Genomic DNA, 17,089 nt, shown 5'->3' with positions numbered 1-17,089 from the left:
CGGAGGAGAAGGAGGGCTGGGAGGATGAAAGATCACCCACACCTGCGAGGGGCTGCTGAAAGTTACAACTCACTCAAAGAGGCCTTTCTACTGCTGCTCCATTTGTCAAAGATGATGGGGCAATAGCAGTGAGAGCTTCACTCCAGTTCTGTTTTCACTGGTGGCTCATCATATGCACTCACCGCTACGGGATAAAGAGTGATTTGTCTTTTCACCAGTAAATCTCTTCCAAATGCAAATGAATTGCATATTTTTAGGGTGAGAAAATCATTGTAAGGACATCTGTCTGTCTGTGAAGCAGCTGTGAATTAAGTTGTTTTGTGCACTCAAATAAATGTAACACACCAGACCAAAATGAGAAAAGAAAAGAAAAGAAAAAAGAAAAAACTAAGGGAATATTTTTTTTTCTCAAGCACTCCACATTTGATTTACCATGGCCTCTTTTTTGTTTCAAGAGGTGTCTGTATACAAAATCCCCCATAATCCTCTTGGAGAGAAATATGAAGCACCTCCCCTTGAGGTTTCCCCTCTTTGGCCCTGTGTCTTCCTTTCATGCCTTGTAAGATTCATCTGTGCCATCAGGAGCTTTTATTAACTTATAAAGGCAGAATGGCTTGTGTTCAAAACATCCAGACATCCAGAGCAGTTAGTTCTGTATCCAAGAAACTTTAAAAAAATATAAACAACAATCAAATAAATTCATTTGCTGCAACTAGGATTTGACATTCATCAGCTTTTAATTTATAATGATAATGAATAATCAGCAAGCTAGTTTGTATATGTATTATGGGTGTGCAGGTTCCCAATAAAGATGGGAGGAGATTATTAAACCCTCTCCTCTGTCTGTTTAATCTGGCCTTTCTGCTCTTTGCCAGGGTAATGCTCTTGCCTCAGCTGGCAGCTAAGACTACGCTGGGAGCACAGCACATCTGGATCTGAGCCTTGGGGGGTGGGGTGGGGAGTTGTGTTATAAATGGAGAGCCTGTGTATGTATGTGAGTGTATGTATGTGTTACAAAGGTGGGCAGCACTACATGTATGGGCATATCTTCTGAACTATGAGGAAAATGTCCTCTGTGTCCCAACATGACAGGGTGAATTCCTAGGCAGAGGTAGCTGCTTATAAACAAAAACATATCAAGGCCAAGAGAATCATAAAGATTTTGTTTCCACTGCCATGGAGTCCAACTGCGACTAACGTATCAACTTGAGTCAAAGAATAAGTGTATTTTGTGCGACAGCAAATCTGTAAATTATTAAAGGGGAATTAAGAGGGAATAAGTATCTATCCTCCAGAAAACAAGGCAAGCTCCCTGTTGGGAATGTAACTGACGGTGTGTGCATGTGTATATTTTAAATGAATCATGTAAATTGCGCACTCATGTTAACATATTGAGACGTTTTACAAGTGAAACATGCATGCTTCTACATTCCCGCTAGACGCATTACCTTTCAAGATCTGTGACGCTGCAAGTGCTCCCTCTCCATGGGACCACTAAACTCATATGTGGAATGTTTTTGGGGAGTGTGGTTTGGATTTCCATGCTTTTGAATTTCACTTGCAAATCAATTTCCATATGTTCGTCTGTGCTTTGTAACTGCAAGGACCAAGAGTTTGAGGGTGCTAGTGTATGTGTGGTGTGCAGTACCAGAAATTCCATTTTTTTTTCTTAGCTATGCTAATGAGACTGTTCACATATAGACAGTAATGCCTGTACCTTACATAAACAAAGCAAAATCATTGTGTTTGATGAGAAAGCTAATGAAGGCCTGTATGGGCACACTGCGGATGTTAGCTGAGGTTTAAGGCCCTCGTTAAAATGATGGAAGTTAAAATGTAGGACAGAGTTTCAGTCAGCCACTATCCAACTCATAATAGCATAGTGTTGTGAAAAACAAGTGATTGAGAAGGGATTACACTCCATCCTCAAGGCCAATGAAAATTGCTTTAAAGAACAACAAGAGGATGTGAACATAACCAAAGTTTAGTGATGAATTCATCCTAACAGTACAACTGTGGAAGTATGAACACTCATTGCCCTGCAGTGTAGCAGCATGTGGCTAACTGCAGTCATACACAAGAAAGTCTTGCAGTGAAAAATAATGGGTACATCTTTACACTCTCTAACCCTTTACACCTTTAAGCCAAATCGTCAGTTATACTGGATGAGGTGGTGGAGTTAGCAGGAAACAACCTTCAAAAGACCAGTAGGAATCACCTGCAAGTGCCAGCTCATCCTTTCTTCTTCCAGTGTTTTCTGAAAGATGCACCATTTCATAGTGACTGTGAACAGCTAACCGGTGATGCTGGGTGTGAGAAAGTGTTGCTGGGATATTTCACCACATGGAGGGCAGACCAATTGTGTGTACAGCACCATCTCTTCAGGGATTAGTGGTGCCATTAAGTGGCGATGAGTTGCAGTGGGGGGCCACATCCCTTGCTCCCCCATTAAATCGCCGGCAGTTGCCCTTTATCACAGCTCTGCTCTGCCACCGTACTGTACGATCAGCACCCTCACAGCACCCATGGTGGCAGTCTAGGACCTTTGACCTTATGAAATCTCTCTTGGCAGCTTGAAGAAAGTTTAATTGCAGGCTATTGTGAAAATCACACAAATTGTATTTTTTTACGGTTTGTACACATATGTACCTTTTTGTTATTTGTTCTGATGTAAATATAGTACAGATAATACCAAAACTACTGTTTACTGCATGTCTTGATCATAGTGGAGAAGTGGATGAGGGCAGACAGATTTATAAGGACATTATTAAACCTGAGAAAATGGTTGTAGATTTAGAAAAAAAAATCTGTAAAATGTCTGAACTATTTTCCATGTTCTACGATGTATTATTTAAGCGATACATAACATAGTTAGTATCGGATGTTTTCTAGTGGTGGATAGTGACTAACTCTTCAGCAGGTGATGTGTGAACATGGAGACTGATTTGTTCTGTTCATGCAACAACTTGACAGTCATTACAGAAAATGTTAAGCTTTTCTAAGAACAGTGTTTTCTCTCATAGAAACAGTGCTGTTTTAGCTCTTTAATCTATTACATAATCAATCAATTTGTGTTTCAAGTGTGGAAGAGGGGGAAGAAACAAAGAGTGTGTTCTTGTATGTGAGTGTGTGTGTTCCAAACTACAATATAGACAAAGATATCAAAAGGGATTCATAACTATTCGTGCGTTTGAACTGAGGAGAAAGAGGTGTGTTCAAATACTACCCAGAATGTTGAGCCTGAGGCTGTGGCAGGGGGGCTGAAATGAGTTGCTCTCTAGACAGAGGGTGGAAAGAGTAGATGGAACAGCCAGTAATGACAAGCTTCACTTCTTTCTGAAAACACCCACTTTTGTGAAGTTTGTCATTTCCTTGAGGGATAATTAAACTTCTGGGAGAATCAGGTCTCCATAAAAAAGTATAAAAACGTTGATTTGTCTTCTTTTGGCCATCATAAAAAGACTAGATACATGTACTATCTGTAAAATTATATATATATATATGTGTGTGTGTGTCTGTGTGTGTGTGTTTTTTACAAAAGCACTGTGATTCTTAAGTATCATAATAAAGAGACAGGCAGTGAGTCTGAGACAGTTTAGTTTTAGTAGTTTCAGGAGCTTTGCACTGGACACAGACCCTGAGGCAATGGAGCTGAGGAGGCCTCAGAAATACAGTCATACACATACACAGATTTGAGGAAATTAGAGTTTCACGTAAATGTAAGCATTGTAAGCATTTCAAGTGGTAAATATCCCCAGACTACAGGAAAACACGCACACAAATTTATGTTGAAAATAATTTAGTGTTCAACAAGGAATTCAATTGTATAATTATTTTCACACCTTGGATACTTGATACATCTTGAAACAAACACAATGATGCACTATAATGATAAGACTAACTGTAAAATGCAATCCATGATAATCAGCAATTCAGCTAGTTGATAAACAGATGAGATCTCTAACTGCACCCCTTGGAATATTACTCTAATTTCAAGGTAATTACGATGATTTCTTTCCTATTTACTTTTTCAATTTACTTGCTTCTTCAGTAATACTTCATAACATCACCCCTGGAAAAAGTTACATCAAAATTATATCCTTGATTTGTGTATAACACAAACCGATTACATCTGAAAATGCACCTATTTCCTGGGCTTTGACTTTAGTCATGCTTTGTGTAATTACACGGCCGAGGACGGCGATGCGTTTTGACACAAGCAAATTACATCCATACTGGCTGAAGCAATTGCTCGTTCAGAGCATTAAAGTTTCTACTCCTGCATGAAGTTTGTGAGTCTTTTATTGTAGCGGAACAGAGATTGTAGAGGTGATTGTTGACACTCAGGCCCTCCAATTTGTTACTGAGTGCATTGCCATTACCTGGAGAGCCGTTGTAGTTAAAAGAGAATAACGGCCATAATGGAGATCTCTATCCATGGTTACATATCTGATGGAGCTTTAAAGATCAAACAGTCAGCTAAACATTCTGCATTCCTCACAGAGTTTCTTTTGATGCTGTGGGCCGCCTCTCTTCAAAGGTGTTGTCTTCATACAACCACAAAGTTGCAAACATTATTACTGTAAATTCATTCGGTCAAGTTTGTTTTAAGGGCCGAGTCATATTCATTTTATGCAGAGCAGTCAAATGAAAAGGCTCAGACCACTGCCATTTGCAGCATTGTTAAAAAAAGAATTTGAATAAAATATGTAAGGTGTAGCTGCATAGGTTTATTCGAGACAATTCCAAATAAAAGTATGTTTGTTATTGACTCACTAACAATTCAAATAACAAGTTATCCCTTCCAATTCGAGAAATATATTATATGAAAGACTCTCTATGTGAATCTCATCCAATGTTAAAACATACTTAAATTATTTACGGAAGCAGTTTTATTCTGCATTTGATCAAATGACAAAAATACTGTGATTTAATTTGGAAACACTTATCTTTGCTTGCATCACCTTGACTCTGTTCAGATAGGAGCAGCTATTATCTGGCAAATGAAATGTAGGGAATATTAATGATGACTGGAATGCATGCCCAATCATTTCCCCGTAAAAATTATAGAGGATTATTTCTGAAAGGCAGAAAAACATGCTGCTTATTAAATCATTTCTCTTCCCCCCCTTTTTCATGCTTTTCATGGGTGGTCAACAGTAATCAGTTTACCGTCTGGCTCTTTCAGGGTGTTAAAACATCCACTTTTCATTTGCACAAACAGTATGATAGTTTCAAGCAGCCATTTAAATTAATCCCCCTTAAAGTTTTGTGCAGTCCGTCTCAAAAAAACAAACCACCCACTTTTAATCTGAAACCTATGGTGTTTTTTTAAAAGGATTTACCCATATTTCTCATTGCATGCATCTCTTCCCCCAACTTGCAAAAAACACATCTGCACCCTTTTTGCACACATGCATCCAGACTCACACACACACACACACACACACACACACACACACACACACACACACACACTGTATAATTTATAAAGCCTAAGCTCTTTCAATACTCCAAAATGCCAGATAAACTTTTCTCATTTGCTCCTAATTTGGTCACGCAAGATAATGCCAACATCTGAAGGCTTTTTAAACTGCTTTTTAAAATGCATTCCTGAAAGGAGCTGGCACTGGCACCTCTGCACCTTGTCAGCTCCAATAATTATTTCCAATCCGGAGCTAGCCCTTAATGTGCTGATTAATCCAGCCCTCTCCTTGCTGTGAGATGCATTCAGCTCCATTAATTTTTCAAAAAGGGCCTTACTCTCTTTTGCTGGGAGCCCTGCAGATGTCAGGGCTGTGGCAGAGAAAGCCATTAGAAGTTAACACCTCCCACTCCCCAGAGACTGGCATGGACTTTCCCCTCCCTCATTCTAATGCCAAGCAGCCGCATTAAAGATGTCAGCTGCCAAGCCTGGCATTCCCTGAACTTGGACATCACCATCTAAGCACCCCACTCCCCCCGAAAAAGAAAACAGCCCTAATAAGAGTGGTTTCAAGAAACCAACATAATGAGTAACAAGGCTATGGTTCGTTCAGCCTCTCAAAAGCAGTGTCAACATCTTTGCTTTCGTTTCTTGGGAATATTCAGGATTTGCGCAGGCTCTCATGTTGTGTGTGACTGTTCTTATCCAAACTCTTAGCTCAGAGATTCCCAGCCATGTTTCTGATCAGCCTCTGTGAAAATATCCTTTTAGAACAACTCACTCACCAATGTGTGTGAATTCAAAGCAATTTGAAATCTGTGCTCCAGCCTCCTCTCACTCCAGAGCTTTGTGCCGCTCCCCCCTTATGCAGACTGGTTACAAGCTGTCTCAATTGAGGAAATCCCCCCCTTCAACCAGCTTTTATCTGCCGATAGGTAGGTGAATGGTGGAAATTAGGATTCCTGGAGAGACTTGGGATGGAGAGAATAGAAACAAAGACTTCCCCATGTCGGGAACCGATGTCTCTTTTTCCACTGCTTTTCCCTTTCATCCCAAGGGCTCCTGTCAGACAGAGGGAAAGAGAACGAGAGCACATATAATACCTTTTAAGAGGCTGCCAGTTCTCTCCCATGCGATAAGCTCTGCTCGAATCACAATGGAGTTTCAGGACCCTGCAGTCACCCCACTGTAGGCCTGAGAACACACTCCAGCATACACATCAACACCAATAGGCAAGCTGCATTGAAATATAGCCCTGTAGCTAATTGGACATACAATATTGGATCTATTTTACATTAAAAGCTGTTGTGATGATTTCTCCCAAATCATCTTTAGCGCCTCTTTAATTGGGATATAGCAGAGAAACCTTAGCAATTTAACACAAAATCATCTGTCTACACCACAAAGCTAAGGTTAGCAATATGGAAGTGTATAACTCAACTCACTGTTAGAGATACTATGTATACAGTATTTTGTATACAATCCCTGCTACAAAGTATTCAAAAATCTGTATAAACAGAGGCGGTGTCAAAATCCCAGCCCTTTTGAATGTTAATGAAACGGAGGTGTTAGGATGTCAGAAATCTGTCCAGTAATGATAACAGTACAACTCCTGTTTACACTGAGCACGCTTCAGCTCCCAAAACCCAAAGTGCAGCCTCATTTACGTGCTAATGTGGGGAGGCTGATAAAGGACGGAGGAGCGATCACATGCCCTGTCAGAGAGTCACCCTTTGAACCATCCCTCATGCCGCTGAAGAGGGGGGAAATTAAAGAGCCTCAGCAGGTTTACCACCTTTCAAACACAACTCATACTCCACTCAAGTCGTCACATTTGTGACAGAGAGAAAAATAACTGCTTGTTACTGCCGTAGTATACATGCACATACACACATACTAAAGCTTTCAGGACAGAAGTTCACTGTCATAATTCGTTATATGAGATTTTCATTGACTGTTAATCCAAATGATTGTTTGGATGGAACAGAATTAGGGTCCAGTTGATGTAACGTACAAGGCACCGCTTTACTATTTATGAGGAATCAAGTATACACCACTGTTTTAAATGGGTTTGAGGCACAAAAGCAGAGTGCTCACAGATTTTTGTATAGTTTAAGTAGCTAAAATACTAATTTAAGTTTATGCTTTAAAGGACACTATCACTGATATTGAACTCGCTTCTTTTGTTTCTAGTTTGAGTAGTCAATTTTAAATGAATGCCATTAAAGTTCCCTCTGACTCTCCTACATTAAAACATCTCGCTACTTGTAGTTGAAAAACGCCCCCATGGAACATCGCTTGGAGGAACATTTAGTTCAGAACATGTTGCTCACACTATGAAGTTTGTAATCACGGTCAATCTGCTTTTCAAGAGCTGCTCCAGAATCTGGAGTTTTTCAACTAGAATCAGAGAAATATTTTATTTTATGGAAGCCAGAGGGAATTTTAAAAGCATTAATGTACATTTACACACTAAACTAAAGCCATAAAAGGTTGAAAATTGTTGAAGTTACACTTTAACAGTGACATAACCAACCCCCTTATGAATAACTGTGAAAGACACACCAAGAACAGACCTGCTTCTAGTCACGTTTACTTAAAGCTGCATTTCAGCTACTTTGATTTTACAGCCCTTGTTAGCTTGGTTTCCAGATGCAGCATGCAACACAGGCCTAGCAACCAGCTTGTGAACACAGTAGCTGCTAGATGTTTCTGGTAAAATGGTTTGCTTTAGGTGCTATTAGAGGCTACATTCAAGACGATCTTAGATACATCAGGTAGGTTGCTCCTGTCTGCTGGATGTGTAACAGCCTCAACTTGCTGTGTAAGGCTGTGTAACAGCCTCAACATCTCAACTCGCTGACAACTTAAATGCCTAATGCAAGATGGGATTGCTTTGTTTACTCCCTGTTGTTTTGGCCCTAAGGGCCAAAAAAGTCAATTATTGCAGGTTTAAAATCCTTGTGCACAGCCCAGTGACTAATGTCTAACTGTATCCTAACAAATTATTTCCTTCTTTTGCTTTCTGTTGCAAGGCCCGGCCCTGTTGCCTCAGCCATCCTGCTAATGAGAGCAGTGGTGTGAAAATGTACATACTGAATTAATTATTAAAGAAGTGAAAAATTTTATTTAATCAAGAGTATTTATTTCAAAGGTTTCTAAATACAGAGAACAATACAATAAATGAAGAGAGGGAAAAAACATGCACACTCCCAAGACTTTCTTAGTTGTGGTGCTACAAGTGAAGTATCATCTAAAATTAAACATTTACTGCCGTACACACACACTGTAATTGTAGACTTTTGTAGTGTCCGTGTTTCATCTTCTAACCTTTGATGATGACTTTTGTCTTGTCCCGAGGTCAGAGACATTAAATATAAACAATATAATAACAAAATGTTTCGACTATTAAGAGAGAAAAAAATTGTTACACTGTCTGGATTTGGTCCTCCAAGATGGCTAAAACAAATGAACTAGTTTCTAACACTTTCTGTTCTCAGCTCCACTACCTTTGAGGATCGGCTGTGTTGCAGCAGGAAGTGGATCCACAAAATCTTAATGTAGCATTTAGGTGTGCTGAAGTCTTGAACAAATAGGTCTACATGTTCTCTGTCAAACTGCACCCTTGCCCTCCTGACTCAGCCATCCTGTTAATGAGAGCAGCCAGCTAGACCATATTAGTGGTGCTACATTAACTGTTCCCACATGCTGCTGAAGTAAAGCACCTGTAATTTCTCCTCTCTTTGTTAATTTTTTACATTTGGTTTTAGGGTCAATGTGGTTTGAGAGGGCCTGTGGTCACAGTTTCATAGTTGAGTTCAGTTTTCATTCACACCTGCTTACAGTTTTACAGACACTGACTGCTCGAACTTATAGTTAGTTGTGTAATGCATTCACATATTTCATAATAACAGCCACATAAAAGCATGACATTTAACACAGAGGTCACTAATAGTTTGTCATGCGTCAGATTTTCTTCACGTAAAACGAATACTTACAAGTCATATAATACTTATATAACTGATTGAACATGTGTGTCACTGTCAAGGTGTTTTATTTTCATCCAGCTAAGCGTGTTAGGTGTGACTGCTCTAATATGAAGCAATGTGGTTTTGGAAACCTGGTTACTTTCTTGACTCAAACAGAAACTGCCCACATGGAAAGATGAAGATCTGATTTGTCAACACTGATTCCGTTTCCTGTAAATTCTGGGAAAGGAACAGTCTCTGAGAGGCATAAATATTGAATACAATTTCAATGTAATTATTCAGGGGAGATTTGGAACAGTGGAACATTTAGGCCTTTATCCCATGTATTATGCAGGGAATTAACAGCTAGAGAGCTATCTGCATTTGGCAAGAGCAACTAAGTAAATACCCAAAATGGATGAACCAGACAACACAGTATCTCACTAAATGCAATCATTAAACTTCTCTGCATTTTCATCAACTTTGGGAGCTGTGTTACTGCTCAGGTTCCTTGTCGTTCCTCTATGAAGTGGTAATGGGAATTAGTAAAGAGTGTACTGACGTTACTATGCATAAAACAGTATCTGTTATGTGATAAATGTGTAATGTGTATTATGCCTTAGTGTCACTCTCTGTTTTACTTGCAGATATTTTGGTGTTGACAACAAAAAATGAACCCCAATGGCTGGAGTTCAGAGAAGGGGCAGGCCAGATTGCAAAAGAATTGCTTTGAGTGGTGGATCGGCACTGCAGGAATTTTTTAATTTCCTGTTACTCAATAATTCTGCTCTAGTTAGGTCCGTGGACAACATCCTGCATGGTGCCCTGTCTGATCAGCTCAATCCACTGGAGAAACATGCTTTAATTGTTTACTATTGGTCCAGAACATGGTGGCCTAGTGTGGGTAGCCTGGCAGCTAGGAGACCCTGTGCAGTTATTTGGGAGGTATCACACATTGGGGAGACACCCCAGCATCCCTTTGCCCACTCTACAAATGATTCTTTTATCCTCAGGCTTTTTATGAGCTTACTGTGATAAACGGGGAAGTTTCTGCCATCTTTTACTGGGGAAATAAAGAAGACAGTCAAATGAGAAGCAGAATGAAGTGAGCCATAAGTACTTTACAGTGGGTGCATCATCTCCTGGCCTTCAGGGCTGTGGAGCTGGTATCTTCCCTACTTTAACCCTCCCCACTTTCTTGGGTCAAATAAATCACCTGCCATTGCAGGTGCTGACCTGTTGTTTATTAGTAAATGTCTGAATGACAAGCTTTGAAAGGGGGAGGAGTTGGATAGAGGTAGTCAAGGGGTTAAAGCCTTAGTGCTAAGTCTTGAGGTTGATTTAGAAGCCCCTCTGGGAGGCTGCTGTACTACCCTGAAGAAATGAATGCCAATAAAACCTTCAGTGACTGATGTTTGAGAGTGTCTTAATTGTCTTGTTAAAAAGAAAGACTATGGTATGCAGGAAGAAAATGTTCTTGTGGTGCTGAGAGTTTTACTAGCAAAAACAAACTAAAGATTAACACATTAACACAGCTTAAAAATTGCTGTCAAACGTTTTTTTCTATTTGACTTGTTGCACAGCAAAGTCTCATCCTCACACTTTAACTTTGACTCAGCGTCAGGGTAGCATTCAAAAGTTTAAGAAATCTTTACTACTGTGGTTTATAACTGCTGGGAAAGCTGATCTGATATTCTCAAACTTATGCTATTTGTGCACCCCCTTTGGTGCACCCACCCCCCACCAAAAAAGACAAGATTTTCATTCTCCATCACTAATATTAGAAGAAACTATAACACACCATTTCATTGCATGTAATGCACTTATTAAGGGACTATTTGAAGAAAACACTGACTGTCACAAAAGACAGACACAGATGAGATTGTGCAAAATTACTTTTACCATCGTTTTATAACTGAAACAATAAAAGACTATGTAGTAAAACCTTTGACACAAGCCAGGATTGACAGCCAAACCTTCTTTAGCTATCTAATAAATTGAACTATTGTGTTTTCACTCAAGGAGCATGTGACCATGAAAAAATTCAAAGCACCTGAGGCCGCGGCACAATACTCACATTGTCACCATTCAACAATAACTGGCACCTTCCACCAAAGGTAAGTCAACCTTAAAATTTTTAAATTAAAATAATGATTGTCTAAACATTTATACACTTGATTTCTGTTTACTTACGCTTTGTCTAGACAGTGCATTGCCATAAAGCTGACAAAACAATATTAACCTGCAAGAGCAGTGCAAAATATCGGTATCAAATGATGTCATCTGCCCATGTAATGTAAAGCTAAGATTGAGCTCGATCAATTAGGATTTGCAGTGGAGCAGAAAATAGCTTATGACAGAGCTAAGGTGGAGGAATGTATGAGGAAAAACTAAACTTCTCCTGACACACAGTCCATACCTTTACAGATTCACCATGCATGTCAGACTTGTTTGCTTTCATGTACTTGGTATGGGAAACTATGACACAACTCGACTTAATGTTTGCTGCAAATAACAGCCCACCGGAAGCTGTTTCATTTCTCCCTTACACTGCTTCTTTGTTTGGCCTAAATTTTGCATTTTGAATAATTTCTGATTTCACTTGGTCTACAGTTTTGGCCCAAACTGGTTGCTTGACATGCTACAAGCTCCTTGGTATTTAACAATATTGTGAGCGACTGTCAGAGCCTTTTGAGGTTTGACTACAGGAGAGCTCCCATGCTTCCCACCATCTTCTAGTCACCTGAAGACTTGACAGGCTAGAAACTCCAAAGAGGACGGCTTAATGCAACACCCACTGGGCTACAACTTGACAGTCTGAAGTTTATTCCCTTTTCCTGTCCTAAAACAAGTTATGCTTGTAACAAAAGTAGAACAAAAATCTTCAAATAATACCAGTGAAAACAAGAAAGACATTTTTTTGGCAACATGTTATTTGCTGTGATTATCATGGTTGCTGCCAACTACTAAGTTCTTCTATTTCTCCCAAACACACCACAGCTGCTACTGTGAGAGCTCTAAAATAAGGACACACTTTAATCAATTGAGTATGTATGGGGTAAGCAGTCCCATATGATTTTTTTTGGGGGGGGGCATATGATAATCATAAAGGCACCAGTAAAATTCATAAAACATACTACAGACTAATTAGCTACATCTAGTTAGCAAACAGGTTATACACACTTGTTGCTAATATTAACTATGATGAGGTAACAATGGAATTAGATGTCTGGATACTGCAGGTCTGTATTCACAGGAATTAATATATAGGCAAATCTGCTTTGACAGTGCTCACCTCCTTTCTTGGGTAACCTGATTTGCTGGAATTACAATGCACAATGAACTCTGCACAATCTACCCCTTCTCACATACATAGCATAAACAGAGGTGGTCATGTGATGTCCAGAGTTTTATTTGACATCATTAATTGTCTGTATTGACAGTGTACAAATCAGATTAAAGTGTGAATTGGTTAAAACTGTGCAACATCTAATGTTGTACAAAAGTTATTTTGTAATATTAATTTCATACATGAATCGCCATCTTGCTCCATCTAATGTTAAGTTTCATCTTATTCTGAATCAGTACATACTTCATTAATTATCGCACGACAACTGAGAAATATGTAAATTATGACCTGTAAGCTGAGGTAGAGCTGAAGCAGAGCTGAAAGTTCATAATCTACAGTCAATATCTTTTACTTTCACATCAGTGAATCTGCAAAGTTGATCTTTTGATAGCCTATGATTTGTAGCAGCTATTATCGGTACAGATATGAGCATGTCTGAGTGAGTTAGATGATGAATCTGTTGAAATTACTTATTACTTGTTCAATCTGAATTAACAGAAAATGTCCTCACGGTAAGCAAGTCTTCACGGCAGATCATTGCCACTGACACCTCAAATCATGTTTGTTGCTGAACAAAGAGTTGAAAGATGATGCTTGACAGGCAGGTGTAATAAGCCAGAGAGTTGAGATGTCACCCATGGGTGCAGCTTTGGGCACATAAGTTCTAGTGAGTGTCTGAAGATTCCTGGGCTATAATGTAACTCTTTGTTCAAGCTGTGCTGCAGAAATGGGAAATATGTTCATGCTTGATGTGCTCTTGTAATACTGGGGTAATGAGTGTCAAAAACCATTGGACATTCCAAATGCCTTTTGGCATCATGCGTCACTTGGGTGTCAAAACCACAATCCACACATAGGCGGAGCTGCACTTTTTTAACTTAGTTCTATGCATAACTGTCTGTCAGAAACACAGGATAAATTTGGGATGAAACTGACATATTATTTCAGTATATGTATGGCAGATAACTACAGCACACTACAGTTAATGACAGCTTGCTTTTTTTTTTAAACTATACCAGTATATGTAAAAAAGTAACTCACTGAACATGAAATTTTGGAATTTATATTACAGCATTGCAAACTCAGCTTTCTATGTTTTATTTTTTTATCTATCCTATTTAGGGCGGGCAGGTAAACTATACAATGCAAAACACTGTTAATCCTGGCCCTAGGCCCCAGACAACAGAAATACAAATTTGCAGCTGCCTTAATTACCGGATTTCAAAAACAAACAATAAATCAGCCTTAGAAAGAGATCGTGGTGGAAAACAAACAACCTCTGGGCTTACAGACGGTTATCAACATATTCTGATGTCTTAGGAAGATTAGCATAAAAGTATATTGTGGAAAAGGACACATGCAGGGGTTGTGACACTTAAAAGTGTGTGAATGATGGTTTCCTAAACTTAATTAATACTCTCTAGAGCAGATATCAGTGACTGCACCACCTTCTGAGTTGGTTGTCTTCTGAGTTGATTGAGAGATACATCTCAGTCACTGGATCAAGGTGTGCCTGTTTCATGCATGAGTAAAACCTCTTGCAGCACAAAGATGTGCTCTGTTCCATGTTGGCCACCTTAGTATTGCACCCCACAGCTTTTGAGGTTTTGATTATATTTTATGAGTCCTAATTGTGACTGACCTGGCCTGCTCGTGTCTTCATTTCATCTAAAGAAAGGGTCCCGTCCTTCCTCCTGATTGGGGCATCTTGGTCGACCAGTATGCCTGTCTACTGACCTCCACCGTCACAGGACAGTGAGGGACACGTCTCAAGTTCATCCTCCCCTTGGGTGGTATGGCTCTCAGCTTACCTCCACCTGTCCGCTTCTCCCTTCACCCCTTGGCCTCTAGTTTCTCTGTTGGACTGCTTAACATACCCCACTCAGCTCCTTTTACATCTCCTTAACAAAACTCAGCCATTGTTTACCAACACTACTTAGGTAAAAACACACTTTCAGGTCTAGATAGAACATAATTTTACTACACAAAAATGAGTGAGCTTAATATTTATAATAGGATGTGAATGTTGCTTTGAATTAACTTAAAACTCACATGTATATTAAAATATTGACCCTGAGCAAAGCACCTATTTTTCTGAATTCCAGTGGCTGTTGCTCTTTTTAAGCAGTAACATTGGAATGTGAGTCTAACCTTTCATTAAACTGCAGATTCCTCACTGTTTGTATAACCCCAAAGTGACTCCAGAGTCACATTTGTTCTCTAGGCCTCCGTACAGCAGAAAATGGCCGCTGCATGACCAGATCCCCTTTGATGCAATAATGAAAACAAATGAGTGTAACACGATAATATATTGAGGAGTGCTGCAGTTTCAAAGCTGACATCGCCGGGAATTGAGGTGCAACCAGGGAAACACTAAGCTATGTTTGTCATCACTCTCAACATTGTCTCTTGCACAAATTATTTCCTCCAGTTCACTTCAGAGTATTAGTCTTCTTAGGGGTTCAATTAATCAAAGGAAGCAGAGTTCCATATGCCTCCGCAGGGTGACTTTGACTGACCCCACCTTCATTATTCTGTTCGAGGATTTTTTTAATGCTACAATTAACTGCTTTATGCTCTTAAGAAAATAACCAAGCAACCTGCAAATCATGTTGAAAAAATACTATTTGAAATAAAACATTTTAGCAATCTCAGTTGTTGCTTAAATAGGCCCTCCTAAAATTATGACTATTATGATGCTCTAAATATGGTATTATGACCTCATTTTTCATTTGTGAATTAAGTTATGGAACCATATCTTCTTAGTTTCCATAAACATAATTTTATCTTTATAGACTCTGCATTACCTGCTATTAAGGTAGACAGAAACTTATTTTCTACATGCTCACCTGTTGTTCTCATAAGGAAATCAATGCCTCTCTCTGGCGGTATAATAACATTCCCGCTGGAGAGTAACAGCTTAATTCACTCTTATCACTTTTGGTTGTCTGGCTTCCAGTCAAGCTGGGGTCCAAGAGGTGAAATGAGTTTGGCAACCTCAACTCCAGGCACGACAAGAGAACACACATCATGGTACAGTTAGTGGAAAAATAGAGGGAAAATTGCCTGCATAAGCAGGAAAGATAGAGTTTCATCGTCATCCCACTAAAACGCACACTCGTCTTTGGCAGACTTCAAACACTTAATCGGCAATCATTTTTCAATGAGCCCCAGAGGAGCACATTTTAGTGTACCACCAAACAGTCTGCTGCTTTGTGCTCTCTAATCCCTCACGGTTATGCATCATGGTGAGCCAGTGGTCGTTCTTTAGGCAGAGGTTAACCCCCACCTCCAGACTCACAGACAAGAAGACAGACAGACAGACCCGCAGCACCGCTTCAGTCCTCTCCACTACTGCCTCTGCTCTGCCTTGCCCACAACATCTGTATCCTTCAGGATTCACTTACTTTTGATTAGTGCAACCTTCAAATTAAGTTAAAATTGTCTTTTGATCTGGAGGCTGGACAAAATGTAAATGAAATGTGATCCCATAAAAGGCTTTCTCATCTGCCTTGTTAGGCTCCTTGAAGATGCTTCACCAGCCCCTTGGATTGAGTCCTGCCTCTTCTGGACTTTACGCATATGACTGCGTCACTTCAGATTCCCTCTGTCTCAACTCTCACCCTCCCTCAGCGAACACACACAACTATATTCCCTTCACTCCAATCTCATCTTTTGCTTGTGTTCAAAATCTGAGACATAGCACCCAGGAAAAGTCATATTCAGGGAAGCCAATAATCTAAACAGCACTTAACCTGGCCAGTGGAGGAGTGTATTTGTGTGGGGAGAAAATCTCTAGGCTCTGGCTCCGTCTCATTAAAAAGAAAAGATGAGCGTTCCCCACTGCAATTAAGAGTCAATCTCCTGCATTAACTCACCGCCCCGCGGCCACACACACAGCACAAAGACAACAGGCCAAACCCTGTCACTCATTTTCCTGGGGTGAGCAGTGCAGAGAACACTCCCAAGATAGATTAAATTAGATGCTCTGTCGTTCTGGGCTCACCTGGTGAAACTTGAACTTGCAGAATGTAATGATGCAAGGAAATGCAGTGATTGCAGCGCCAGCTCAAGTCACAATGATCATTTCACTGTAGCCTTACCAGCATTTACACAGGGAAGCAGCCAGCAGTAGACTGTTGCTGATTCGCTTTTTACTAATAGTTAAAGGTGTCCCTAAAAATCTCACGAAATACCGCATAGTAGGTTTTCAGAAGAATATTAAGCGGGATAATGTTGTAAAGCCTTTTTTTCTGCACTGATTTTATAAGAAATTCTAATACGCTAATTAAAGTACAAAGGTCAGACCATTGAGAGTTTTATTACAGAAGGATCCAACTGAGAAAG

This window comes from Channa argus, chromosome 1, assembly GCF_033026475.1.
Source record: "Channa argus isolate prfri chromosome 1, Channa argus male v1.0, whole genome shotgun sequence".
In the NCBI taxonomy this organism is placed as follows: domain Eukaryota; kingdom Metazoa; phylum Chordata; class Actinopteri; order Anabantiformes; family Channidae; genus Channa; species Channa argus.
Note: the sequence above shows the minus strand (reverse complement) of the source record.